Source organism: Paroedura picta, chromosome 1, assembly GCF_049243985.1.
Source record: "Paroedura picta isolate Pp20150507F chromosome 1, Ppicta_v3.0, whole genome shotgun sequence".
In the NCBI taxonomy this organism is placed as follows: Eukaryota; Metazoa; Chordata; class Lepidosauria; order Squamata; family Gekkonidae; genus Paroedura; species Paroedura picta.
The window spans coordinates 83,720,224-83,733,342 of record NC_135369.1 but is presented as its reverse complement, the minus strand read 5'-3'; the positions used below and the strand labels follow the sequence as shown (position 1 = coordinate 83,733,342).

Here is a 13,119-nt window from a genome sequence, read left to right as displayed (position 1 = left end):
CTAGATCAGAGCAAACATACATTTAAACCCTTATAGTCGGTTTCGTTGGGAATTATTGCCATAGAAATGTATTCAATACACTTTTAACACTAAAACTGTTGGTTTGGTCATTACTCAGAAAAATCTCAGAGTTTCAAGTTTTTGCAAAGGACCTTAAGAAAGATCCCATCTATTATTTTCATGCTGTCTCCCTTAGGAACCTGCCCAAACAGCTTACAAAACATAAAAAAGAAAACAGAAATTTCTGTTAAAAATACATCATTCTAGATCCAACCACAGCATAAAAACAGCTTAAAATAAGTTTAAGACAAAAAGTGCACCAAAAGACCCTTTAGTTCTTGTGAATAGAAACATTTTGACGTGGCACCTAAAAAAGAGCAGAATAAGCACTGGGAGAACTGCAAGGGCTTTCCATAAATGAGATGCTGCTACTAAGAGCCAGTTTGATGTAGTAGTTAGGAGTGCAGACTTCTAATCTGGTATGCTGGGTTTGATTCTGCACTTCTCCACATGCAACCAGCTGGCCACAGCACTAATAAAACTGTTCTGACCAAGCAGTGATATCAGGGCTCTCTCAGCCTCATCCCCTCACAGGGAGTGGGTGTTGTGGGGAGAGGAAAGGGAAGGCAACTAGCTGCTTTGAGCCTCCTTCGGGTAGAGAAAAGCAGCATATAAGAACCAACTCTTCTTCTAAAAATGTTCTGTCTTTGGTTGCCATCACCATCATCTTTAAAGGATGCCCTGAGCTGACTAGTAGGCCCTGTGCTGCTGAGCTGTCAAATTTAAATGGCTGGCCCCAAATGACTGAACTGAGCTGACTTTCCAGTCTGGTAAATACTCAGGTTTGTTGTTGTTGCTGTAGTTGTTATTTACCTGCCTGCCCCTGAAGGCTCGAGGTGGGTTACAACATTGTTGTTGTAAGGCGTGAAGTCGTGTCCGATCCATCGCGACCCCATGACAATGATCCTCCAGGCCTTCCTGTCCTCTACCATTCCCCGGAGTCCATTTAAGCTCGCACCGACTGCTTCAGTGACTCCATCCAACCACCTCATTCTCTGTCGTCTCCTTCTTCTTTTGCCCTCAATCACCCCCAGCATTAGGCTCTTCTCCAGGGAGTCCTTCCTTCTCATGAGGTGGCCAAAGTATTTGAGTTTCATCTTCAGGATCTGGCCTTCTAAGGGGCAGTCAGGGCTGATCTCCTCTAGGACTGACCGGTTTGTTCGCCTTGCAGTCCAAGGGACTCGCAAGAGTCTTCTCCAGCACCAGAGTTCAAAAGCCTCAATTCTTTGACGCCTGGCCTTCCTTATGGTCCAGTTTTCGCAGCCATAAATTGCAACTGGGAATACCATAGCCTTGACTAAACACACTTTTGTTGGCAGGGTGATGTCTCTGCTTTTTAGGATGCTGTCTAGATTTGCCATAGCTTTCCTCCCCAGGAGCAAGCGTCTTTTAATTTCTTTGCTGCAGTCTTCTAATCTGGCCCACTTGAATGGATGCTCTCTGTTATAGGTTAAAGGAGGATTCACGAACACTACTGTATAAGTAAAACTTTACACCTCATAATATGATATTTTTCACACCAGTCATTGGCTTGAAAGTGAATGAGGATTTTGTTGTTGTGATTCCCTGTTTATTTGGTTGGTTTGTGAGGAGTTGTTATTGCCACTTTCACAGCAAACCTCACTCTTAAAGATTCTTCTAGTACCTTTTTTTGGCTTTGCTGCTTTAGCAGGTGATGTAGTCTTATATCTAGGATGAGGTGAACATTATCACTCTGTTTCTCATGTAAGTTGGCAGCTAAAATCCATCTGAACAGTACAGCTAAAACCACTGAGTTCATTGCTTTATGGAGGAGAAAACAGTGTTTGTGTGTGTGTAAATTACAGGACTCAGTTCAATATATGGCAGGGGAGATTGCATAGCTGGAAAATCTGTTTACAAAAAGTTTTGTTAAGGGTATTGGTGATTATTAATCTTAGGAATCTAAAGGTTCAGATATAAAGAACATTTTTAAATGCAAATATTTATTATAATAAAGTGCACAAATTAAAAATTAAAAACATTGACAAATCACAATTATATATAGTATATACATTTCACAATAGCACATGGAACTGAGACTAAACGTGTTTTGACCCTTAGGATCTTCCTCAGTGGTCAGGTTATTTTAAAATGCACTAATACAGTAAGTTTTAGGACTTGTTGGGTGGTAAAGAAAGTCAGTATGGTGTTACTCCAACTAAGCTATCTGTTCCACATAATATATTAATGATGATAAGGCCTTGGAGGAGGACAGTGTCTCATGGCTTAAGTTCCTCACAGCGCTTAACACCCATTCAGGGTGGCTGTCCCGCCCTTGAGTGCTTCCTCCTCCAACCAACTTGCTTGTCTGTCCAGGAGCCAGCCAATCGCCTTCCATCCCCCATCCCTGACCACCCTCTCTTCCTTCCACTTCCATCCAAGGCTTAGAGGCTGCAGATCCCTGCTGCATGATAGCTGCCCCTGCTGGTGAGTTCCCTGCCTGCAGCCTTTCCAGGTCCTGGGGGGAAGGAGAGGCCATCCACAGAGTTCTTCCACCCCAGCCCACTCCCTATCTAGCGCCCGTTGTATTCCTGAATGCAACAGGCTTTACCCCTAGTGTAATGTATAAAAACTGTCTGGTATGGAGCCCACAGTTTGAAATATAACTACTCTCTGCAGTAGCCTGGTTCTCATACAAAAGTGCATGCACATGTGCCAAAGCCAATGGAAATTGCAAATTTTTTGTTACTGTCATGTGCCATGCCAATTTCTCCAGCTTCCTCCTGGATGGAGGTCTCAGCCTTCAACCCCGCTCCTTTCACAAATCCTTGGTTCCTGGCTTCGATTGAAGCCCTGCTATGACCAATGTTATGTTAATGTTATCTCTCGCCCTGGAGGAGTTGTAAAACATCCCATCTCCCAGGGAAGGTGCAGCTGGGGTGGAATCTGGGGGCCGTTCCACATTCATCCAAAATAGCACAATGGTTACTAATTGAAATCGCTACAGAATCAGAATCAGAATACCTTTATTGGCATAAAATTGCAAAGCATAAAATGAAATTTTCAAACAGTTTCAGATGTAAAATCTATCGTAAAAGATTTTCATTTAAAATTGCCAGTAAAAACTTTGCTACTTTTATAATAGTTGCTCTGTCCCTCACATTTAATATCATTTTAATACAGTGTTTCTCATTAACACAGCTGAATTTCAATTTCTTCAGATGATTAGCTAACGGGCGACGAAATACTTCAAACTTAAATACTTCAAACTTGAAATCGCTACAGTTTTGCCGTTATGCACAACGTCGTTGGCAATCTGCAACACTCCTGAAACCGATCCGCAAAAAACGCTTCGTTGTAGCGCTTTCAGGGAAATCCCAAAAAGTGGATTCACCCTCCGGAAAGCGCTACATTCCTGCAACCAATCTGCAACACTAGCGGGAAAGTTCTGTGCATTACCATTGTTGCGGTTTCTGCAAAGTCCCTCCCCCTGGCTCTCTCCTCTGATCTTCTGGCGAAGCGATCGCCATTTTTTTTCTCCGAGCGAGCGGAGATCAACGCACCGGCAAGCCTTCATTTACCCAGTGAGGCTTCCCCGGCTGCAGTCCCTCTGTTTAAAGTCACCAAGCACAAGCATCATAGAGGCCCGTTTGCTGGTTTATTTTCACTTTATTTTTCACACTGTTTTCGGCCGAAAATCGCGCCCGTGAGGGGGGGAGGATTTTTTTTTTTCACTCGGGGGGAGCGTGGCAACGATGAAACAGCAGCTCAAACATCACCTGCTAGCTGGATGGGTCTCTCAGTTGCAACGAATCAACGCATATTCGTTGCAACGGGTGTGTGTGTGTTTTTTTAAAAACCTTCCTTAAAGGGAAAGGGGCTGTTTGGGAGCATGCTAACGGCCGCCCATTGGCTGCTTGACGGCCAGGGGCGGGACACAGCTCAGCAATAGTGCTTCCTTTCTAGCGATTTTTGCCAAGACCGGAACCCTGTGGGAAACGATAGAAACGCAACTGGATTCCACTACAAAGGCAGGTATACATAACGATGAATTCCACTATTTAAAATGGCGATTTTTCGTTCAGCAAACAATTTGCTACATGGATCCCGGTGCAGAATGGCCCTGAGAATGGGTATAGACACCCAGTCTCCTAGTTTTGCACCTTTGTTAATCAAACAATCACTTTTGCAAGAACCAGCTTTCCCATGTTCAGCTTGAGGGGCGTAGGCCTGAGAAGCTAAAACACCATTCTTTCCTCTGTATCTTGTCTTTGCCAATAAGCCTGCTCTGTGGGTTTCCTGAAGACGATGCTTGCTGTGTTGTAATCCTCAATAAAGACTGACTTTGCTATGGACTGCTTGGCATGGTCTCAGCTTTGTCAGAATTGGGGATTGCCAGCCGAGCTGCTTTCCTAGGAACCTGACAGTTATCTGTAAAGATAGGTTACTGTATGTTTCTGTCTTCTAACTTGTAACTTTTACAGAAGAGCATTCTTCTTCATGTCTTATCTGCTTAACAATTCCATGTTTCCTTTAAATTCTCTGCTTTTATGCAATATTAGGGTTGCCAATTGCCAACAGGATATTTGGGGTATAGCCTGGGCAGGCTGTGGTTTGCAGAAGGAGCTCAGCAAAGTATAATGCCATAAAGCATAAAGCTGGCAGGGGTAATTGTAGTTCACAGTTTGGCCTCCCCTGCCATAGAAACTGCCCTTCAAAGAAGCCATTTTTTCTGGGATGGATTGATTTTTGTAGTTTGCAGCTCAGCTGTAAAAAAGGTCTCCAGGCACCACATGGATGTCGGCAACTTTAGCTCCTCTAGTATTTTTCACAATAGGAAGAACAAACAATATCCGTATATGACAACTTCCTTTTCCCCTTATCCAAAGGCCTTTATAGCCTTTTCTAATCTGGTGTCTGCCTAAGTAGATAGGGGCAAAATGGTATGGTGCCACAAATTTGGTTTAATCTGAACAAGACCCTCAGATATAGACAATGTTGAGCTATGAAGTTATGTAAAAACCAAAAGGGAAGAGAAATAGGATAATTAGTTGTAGAAAAAAATAAGGCTTACGATAAAAATACACCCTGATAATGTATGTAAAACTGATGTTTATCTGCAGTGAATTAGTTTGTAAGAGTCTAGAAACAATAGTAAGAATACAAGAAGAGCCCTGCTAAATCAGCTAGCCTAGCATCTTGTGTCACACAGTGGCTAGCCAGTTACTGTGGATGACCTTGGACTCGTCACAGCCCTGATAGGTCTGTTCTAACTAAGCAGTAATATCAGGGCTCTCTCAGCCTCATCTACCTCACAGGGTGTCTGTTGTGGGGAAAGGGAAGGGAAGGTGATTGTAAGCTGCTTTGAGACTCCTCCTGGTAGAGAAAAATGACATAAAAACCAACTAATCTTCCTCTTCCTCTTCTTCTCAGCGTTTCCAAGGCCCTGGATTAGCTCGTTGCTCTCCTGTGCACCCTCTCAATTTTGAAGCCCCCAGAACTGCAAACAGTACTGTAGGTGCATTCTGACCGATTTTGATGTGATGTCCTTGTTGATACAGCCCAAGACTGCATGTACCTTCTTTACCACCACATCACACTGTCTGCTCATATTTAGCTTACAATCCACATGTATCCTAAGATCTCGTTCTCACACACTGCCACCCAAAATTGTATCTCGTATGCATGCGTTTCATTTTTGTGACCCAGATCTAGAACTTTGCACTCATCCTTATTGAATTGCATCTTGTTCTCATTTGCCTACTATTCCAGCATGTTCAGATCTTGTTGAACTCTATCTGTATCTTTTGGGGTGTTTGCTACTCCTCCCAATTTGGTGTCATCTGCAAATTGAATGAGGAGTCCCTCCACCCCCTCATCCAGATAAACATCTAGAAAGTTTCCATGATCATGTTGTTCACGACTGATTCCTAGGGCTACAGGCTAGAATATTAGAAGTAATTCATATTGCCTATCTTGTGATTGGGTAGTCAAATGCTTTGTTATTTTGTTGTTGTTATTGTTCTGTTTCCTTTTTCTCTGTGTCCCTTGGGTGAGAAGTGGATGACTTTGCCCCACTGAAGAGAAGAAAACTTCAGATAAATCCAATGTTTAGTGGGGGAAATTATCCAAGGATGGTTGGCTCCTGGATACCATCCATCAGTCAAGCGCTCACTTCCTCCCCCTTATCACCATAAATGTGTGTGTTTCCTTCCCTGAGAGTGCCATGAGGACGTTATGACAAAGTTCACAGATGAGTGTTTGTTTTCCCTGAGGCAGGTGGCTTCTCATTCAGTATACATACCATAACTTACTGTGAATGCTAGGTTCTTTTTTCCACACCTTGTGATTCTGAGTTGTTCTGTTCTGTTCCTGGACTCCTCATTTATCAAACCATCTGTTCTGGAAAACCATTTGTATATAAGCTTCAGTTACTGAATCTCCTTGTTATCCAAAACAGTTGCAATCCCCAATGCCTAACTAATTACACTGAAAATTCCCTCAAGTGTGCAGATTTATTCAAAGTTCTGTCTCTGTGATACTTATATAACCATAGCATAATCTCAATTATCCACTTCACAGATGAGGCTCCAATAATGTTAAAGCCCTTTGGGCTTTAGATCTAAAATGTTATAATAGTATAAAATTATTCAAAACTAAAGTAATATACCTGCCTTTATTAAGGCTGATATGAAATATTGCTGAGGTATTACAAAGTTAATTCTACATATTCTTCTATTAAAGAACAGTATTATAATATGCCTTTTCTCTTTAAAATTTAACTGTCTTAAAATTATTGTACTTGAGTGTCCCAAGGTAATTTCTAAAGACACTGCAGCCATGTCAACCAATACAGATACCTACACATGGCCAACTGGCCATGTCTAGAATGGGCAGGTTGCAAAACTCAGTAAGGTTGTCAAGTGTCTAGTATTAATTTTGGTAGTCCAAGATTTTCACTGATTGCCCAGGAGGAAAATGGGGGGGGGGGAACGGGACGCCTGAATATTTAAATGTCTGAGATTTTCTTCAGTGATTTCCCCAAACAATTGGTCCCAATAGTGGACTGGCCATGTCAACTGACAGTGACAAGGCAGCCCAAGTGTGAAGCAGCAGTGGCTGCTGCTTTGCATGAGGGCTGAGAGCTCTGCTGCCTGGGCAAGCATCACACACTGCGCTGTTTGCCCTAAGAGGAGGGGATGGAGCTTGGGAGGACAGGGCAGAGCTCTGGTGTGGCTGGTTTCCTTTTTTAAATAGTGCTAACAATAATAATGCAGCTCATAATAAAATAAGTTTATATATATTAATAAGTCATAATATAAGTCATAATAAAATAAGTTTACATATATATAAATCTGCTTGTGATGTGGTTTTTGAATAGTTTGTGATTAGTTCCATATTGTCTTATATGCCTTTGAATTATTGGCCCATTAAGATTACTGACAGAAAAGCATTCAGGAATTGTTAGGATGTAGCCCACCTTAACTAGATGTCAGCCTGCATGTACACACACATGCACATACAATGTTAAAAGTGACCACTTTCCCAATTCTGTGCATTCTACCCAGAAGTAAGCACTACAGTTTCAAGGGCATTTCCGCACCCTTTAAATGTAGTGAAATGCTTACCTTATGTAGGCATTATATTCCGTCCCCTCCATATGACGTTGCCAACATCCAGCATCTGGGCAGTAACCGGCTGGCTACATCCTCCATTTTAAAGCACTAGTTGGGGAATCGCATAAAGTGGATTCCCCAATCAATTTAGTGCAAGATAGAGGAAAACAACCAGCAGAGGGAAGTTTGGAGGCTAAAATGCACTAAAGGCACCCATCTCCCTCCCCTTGTTCTCAGGGATGGGAATTTTTTTTTTTAAGTCTAACATCCTGGAGCAACAAATAGGCTGACAAGCATGCAGGCGATGCCAGAAATAAATACCCCCCAAAAGTTGTAACACAAAGCATGCCTCTCTAAAGTTCCTCCCCCCCACATCGGAAATTAGATTAATTTTTTTAAAGTTATATGTATATGCGTTTAAATGGAGAACTACGTGGCGCAGAGTGGTAAGGCAGCAGACATGCAGTCTGAAAGCTCTGCCCATGAGGCTGGGAGTTCAATCCCAGCAGCCGGCTCAAGGTTGACTCAGCCTTCCATCCTTCCGAGGTCGATAAATAAGTACCCAGCTTGCTGGGGGGTAAATGGTAATGACTGGGGAAGGCATTGGCAAACCACACTGTATTGAGTCTGCCATGAAAACGCTAGAATGAATTAAAAAACAAAATAGCAGGCATTGCAGGACATGGAGAAAAGGGATTGGCTGTCTGGATTGACTGACAGGCGGAAGAGAGTTGTATGTAAAACACGTTGCTCTTTTCTGCCATTTCCAGCAGCAGTTGTGGAGGGTGAGAAGTGTGAAAAGGCAGCAGATGAAAGCAAGACAGCAAAAAGGTGAGGAGAGGACTAGAGGTGCGATAATATTTAGTGCTAAAGCATTCAGCTGGCGTAACACTATTTTTTCTGATGTGCGGAAATGCCCCAATTCTTTTAGCTGAGCAGAGTGAGCCTATACATGCTTTCTCAGAAGTCAATTGCTGATGACCACAGTGTGACATTCAGTGTATGTTTACTCAAAAATAAATTCCACAAGGTTCAATGGGGTTAATTTTTAGGGAAGCACATATAGGATTGCAGTGTTACTCTCTTGTAACTGCACTAGCTTGTCAGACGTTAGTCCTATAGGACTGGTGCCTGCCACTGTATAATGATTTCATTAGACAAATTACAGCATTGTTCAGCGATGTGTGCATTGTACAGTAAAACTACCTTTGAGTGTTTATTTTGTGAGATACAATCGGATTAATAGAGTTGCCCATAATTGCTGGTTTTGTTGTCAGATAGAAAAGTAACAAATAACAAATTATCTTTTAATCTTAATCTGAAGGCACTTCAGATAGAACAGCAACAGTGTCCCATACAGGTAACAGTGAGCTGAAAATGACACCTTCCCCAAATTTGCAAGTTTGGCATTTGAAATGTGGACAGAATTTGTAGCTGGCAGCTGTATGAATCTGATTTGTAGCCCTGCAATTTATTCTTTCTGTCAACAATGGGCAGAATCTATACAAATATAACCATTTTAAAACACTCTGTTTTCAGCAAGAAAGTGAAGCATGTATTTAACTTCATGCCATAAAATGAATGGGGTCTAACCCAGGCTGAATTGTATCCAGTTATTTTAAAGATTCTTAATATTAAATAGTTACGGAAGGTTAATTTAATTTTAAATAGATTGTCAAGAAAGTATAATACCATTTAGGATTTTTTAAAAATCCGCTGTCTCCAAATTGCCCATACAAAGAAGGAACTACTCACAGAATGCTAATTCTGTTTTTAATAGCCAATCTTAAAAGTAAATCTTATTGTCTAATTTGCCTTTACGTGAGTTTTAAAGGTAATAATTTGTGAAGGGATTTTCCTTTATATCCATTTTGTGTTAGATGTTTAGAATATAAGACTGAAAGTCATGTGCAGAATATCTACCTGGAATTGGGGTCTGCTGAGAAATACCTTTATGGCCTGTGTATGAGCCATACTTAATAACTTGTATGAACAGTATAAATAAGAAGTGCAAGTATAATTCTGCAATGCACAATGTTGTTGTTGTTAGGTGTGAAGTCGTGTCCGACCCATCGCAACCCCATGGACAATGATCCTCCAGGCCTTCCTGTCCTCTACCATTCCCCGGAGTCCATTTAAGTTTGCACCTACTGCTTCAGTGACTCCATCCAGCCACCTCATTCTCTGTCGTCCCCTTCTTCTTTTGCGCTCAGTCGCTCCCAGCATTAGGCTCTTCTCCAGGGAGTCCTTCCTTCTCATGAGGTGGCCAAAGTATTTGAGTTTCATTAAGTTACTTACCTCACTTCCGGGCCTCCATAGGTTGGGGAAGATCCGTTCACATGGGCCTCCACCGGCTACACACCATTGATCCTTGGAGTGCTTGTGGGAACTTGGAAAATATCCATGTTCCCTTAAAGCGGGGTAATGGTAGACTAATTTGCACCAGGCCTTGCGAGATAAATCGAGATAGAATGTTTGTTTGTCTGGAGGAGCGGAAAAGAATGAGATCAGCATGGTGGGACAAGAGGCAGAGCTGAACTGAGAAACCCCAGGAAAAACCCAATTTATATACAATCATGAACAATGGATTCCCACGCGATTGGTCAGGTTCGGTTTAATTTCTGTGCATAATTTATGGTTGGGGGTCACCACAACATGAGGAACTGTATTAAAGGGTCATAGCATTAGGAAGGTTGAGAACCACTGCTCTAACCGTTATGAGCTTTGTGGCTTTATTCACCTCTTGGACCTTCTGGTAAGGGGTAGAGCCATCTTTTCTTTAAAAACCTTTTGTAAGAATGGCACTGAGGCATTTTTATTAATAAAATATTTTATTTTACTGAGGGAAAGGGTAATTGGATTTGAGGGATCTGTTTCTTTATACAAACCAATTATTTCACAGCTTCTAGGTCTTAGTTACAGGCTTTTTCAGATGTTCTCAGGCTTTTCTTTAAGATATTAATGACTCCTTAAACTGAGAAGTTTCTTTACTGCTTATTCTCAAAACACATTTTCTTTTATCTTTTAATCTATAGAGAACTCTTTCTGTTTCCTAGAAAATGGATACTATTAGCTTGAACCACTACTTTCTCCCTTCCTGGATGAACCAGTATCTGATCGCTTTTTGAGGTAGCTGAAGCTCTTTTCCATATATATCTTAGGAAATGCACCCTTGAATTCCCTTCCTAACTAGGCAAGGTTCTGCCTTCTCTGCTTTAGAAGGATTCACCTTCAACTTTGATCTAATTTGGGAGTAACCATATGACTGCCCAAATTCTTGCTGCCAAATAACAAACTCTTGTTGGCTAGACACTGTGTTGAATAGCTCTCAGTAGAAAACTGCTCTCACTTGAGTTTCTCCTCAAAGGTGTTTATCAGATAAGGGTCTGTTGGTATCAGTCTTCTCACAGATGCAGACTCCAACTGAACGCTCTTCCAACAGCCAGTATAATAACTCCTACCCAACTGTTGTTAGCCAATCACAGGGCTCAGAGCAGCCAGTAGCCCTAGTTCCGTCTGCCTAGTGAGGATTCTTAATTTTCCATTCACATTCACTTCTGCTGTTGTTTCAGCACTTAGAGCTCATTTGCTGTTGTCATAGATAGCTACTAGGACCATGCACTTAATGCGTGTGAATTTGGCTTGCAGGTGACACTGACAAGAAAGTGCTGTAATGTCTGATAACACAAAGAAAGTGGTCTGACGTATTTATGGTTCAAGTCAGTAAGAGCTTTATAGGTTGACTAGAAATTAAGCCCGATGCAGTTTAAATGCAGTGGGCGCTAGGGGATCTAAAGAGTTGGGCTGTGTGAATTTGCGACAGCGAGGCCGCACACCGTAGGCCGGAGATGGGGCGGGCTGTCGGGCCGGCGGCTTCAGCGGGGCCCTCCATGTTTGGGCAAGGTGCAGCACGTACCTGAGTAATAGCAGGGCAGCAGAGAGATGGTGGGCTGTAGAGTAGATGGTTTCTGGGGGGGCTGGGCCGTCGTCGGCATTGGTGCGGCCACGTCTGGTGCCCCACGTCGCTGTGACCGCAGTTGGAGCGGGCGCGGCTGGAGGGGGTTGCGGTGCCGTTGGTGGGGTTGGAGCGGGCGGCAGGCGCTCGGTGTCAGACGGGCCGGCAGCGACATGGCATCTGCGAAGGCAGAGTGTCGGCAGGTCTTCGTGGTGCTGGCGTGACTGCCGGCGGGGCAGCAGCCATGGGGGAAGGCAGGAGTGGCTCGGGCGCAGGAGCGCAGGGGAAGGCAGGAGCGGCTTGGCGAGGCGGGCGCGGGGTCGCGGGAACCGTTTGGGCTTGTGGGGAGGCGGCGTATTCGCGGCCGGGGTTGGTGGCGGGTGCTCCTCGGCGAGTAGCCAGTCATGGACCTGCCGACTCCGGGGCTTGGGAGGGAATGGCGGCCGGCCGCATGGGTCCGAGGTGGGGGGCGGATCGGGAAGGCCCTCCGATTGTCAGTCCGGAGGAAGGGGCCTATCGGCACCCTTCCTCATTACGGACTGGGCCCACCATCGGGGCTCTTAAAAAATTATTTAATCCGCTCCGCAGGAGTGGTTAAAGATAAAAGATACTGAATTATACAGAGACATCAGGGAACCAGTGCAAACACTGCATAACATAACCCAAGGGAACTTTGGCAGGAGCCAATATCAAAATTAGACGTTTATGGACAGGATAGCTGAAAAGCTATCAGCCTTCCTGCATGTTCATCAGTGGATTCTGAAAACTAATATAAGAGCATGTAAAACTCTTTTTCACGCTTCTTAAATAATGCATTTAGAATTGACTTTCTGAATGTCACAAGGACATACCAGCAGCAATACTTTAAGTGTGAATTCTCCTCAAGGCTTCTCATGTTGAGACCTGTAAGATATAAACAATTGCAGTGTTTCACAAGGTGGAGCTTTGGGAAAGGCATATCGGGCAATGCTGGTCTGTGCTTCCAAATGTTGCAGTGGTTACACCAAAAACCTATAGGTAGAAACAATGTCCCTTTTACTGTACATCTGCATTTGATCAAGAGCACTTGCTAAGCAATGCATATATGTAATCTGGTAAAAACCTGGATATTTGTCACAGCAAACAAGATTGCAAGGGGAAGTTCTTGTTTTCTAGAGTTCTCCACGTTGTTAACACGGCTCCACCTTAAAAAATTAGTACTTCCTTTCTACATGCTAATATCAATCAAACCCGAGAATATTTTTAAAAATCACTTATCTAGAAATAATATTTAGTCTCTTGGCAATTACCTGCTTTTCCACATAGTGTTCCCTCAAATTAACTGAAGCATAGTGTCCTTGCCTATGAAGGTGTCCATCTCACACACATTTTGGGAGTTATTTTAGAAGTTTCTCTACAAATCGGGTGTAGTACTAGCCTTCTTTCTTTCTAGTTTGGGGGTGGGGAGAACATACCCCGCCGCCGCCTTCTTGCACACGCGTCTTCCCTTCTTGGTTCAGGCTTTACCTGCAGCTTCCGCTCCCTCTG

General features: G+C 43.2%; 1 long non-coding RNA gene across 3 annotated transcripts; it reads right to left on the bottom strand.

Annotated features, from left to right (window-relative positions):
- Positions 1-3,030: 3,030 nt before the first annotated feature.
- LOC143841317 (uncharacterized) lies at positions 3,031-13,061 on the bottom strand. Of its 3 annotated transcripts, XR_013232666.1 has the most exons (5): positions 12,882-13,061; positions 12,444-12,495; positions 11,554-11,772; positions 9,936-10,120; positions 3,031-6,423 (listed from the first exon to the last, which is right to left on the bottom strand). It is a non-coding gene; the product is annotated as an uncharacterized LOC143841317 (long non-coding RNA). The 3 variants fall into 3 exon arrangements; XR_013232665.1 differs by having other exon boundaries at positions 12,444-13,061; XR_013232664.1 differs by having other exon boundaries at positions 11,554-13,061.
- Between the last annotated feature and the right edge of the window lie 58 nt (positions 13,062-13,119).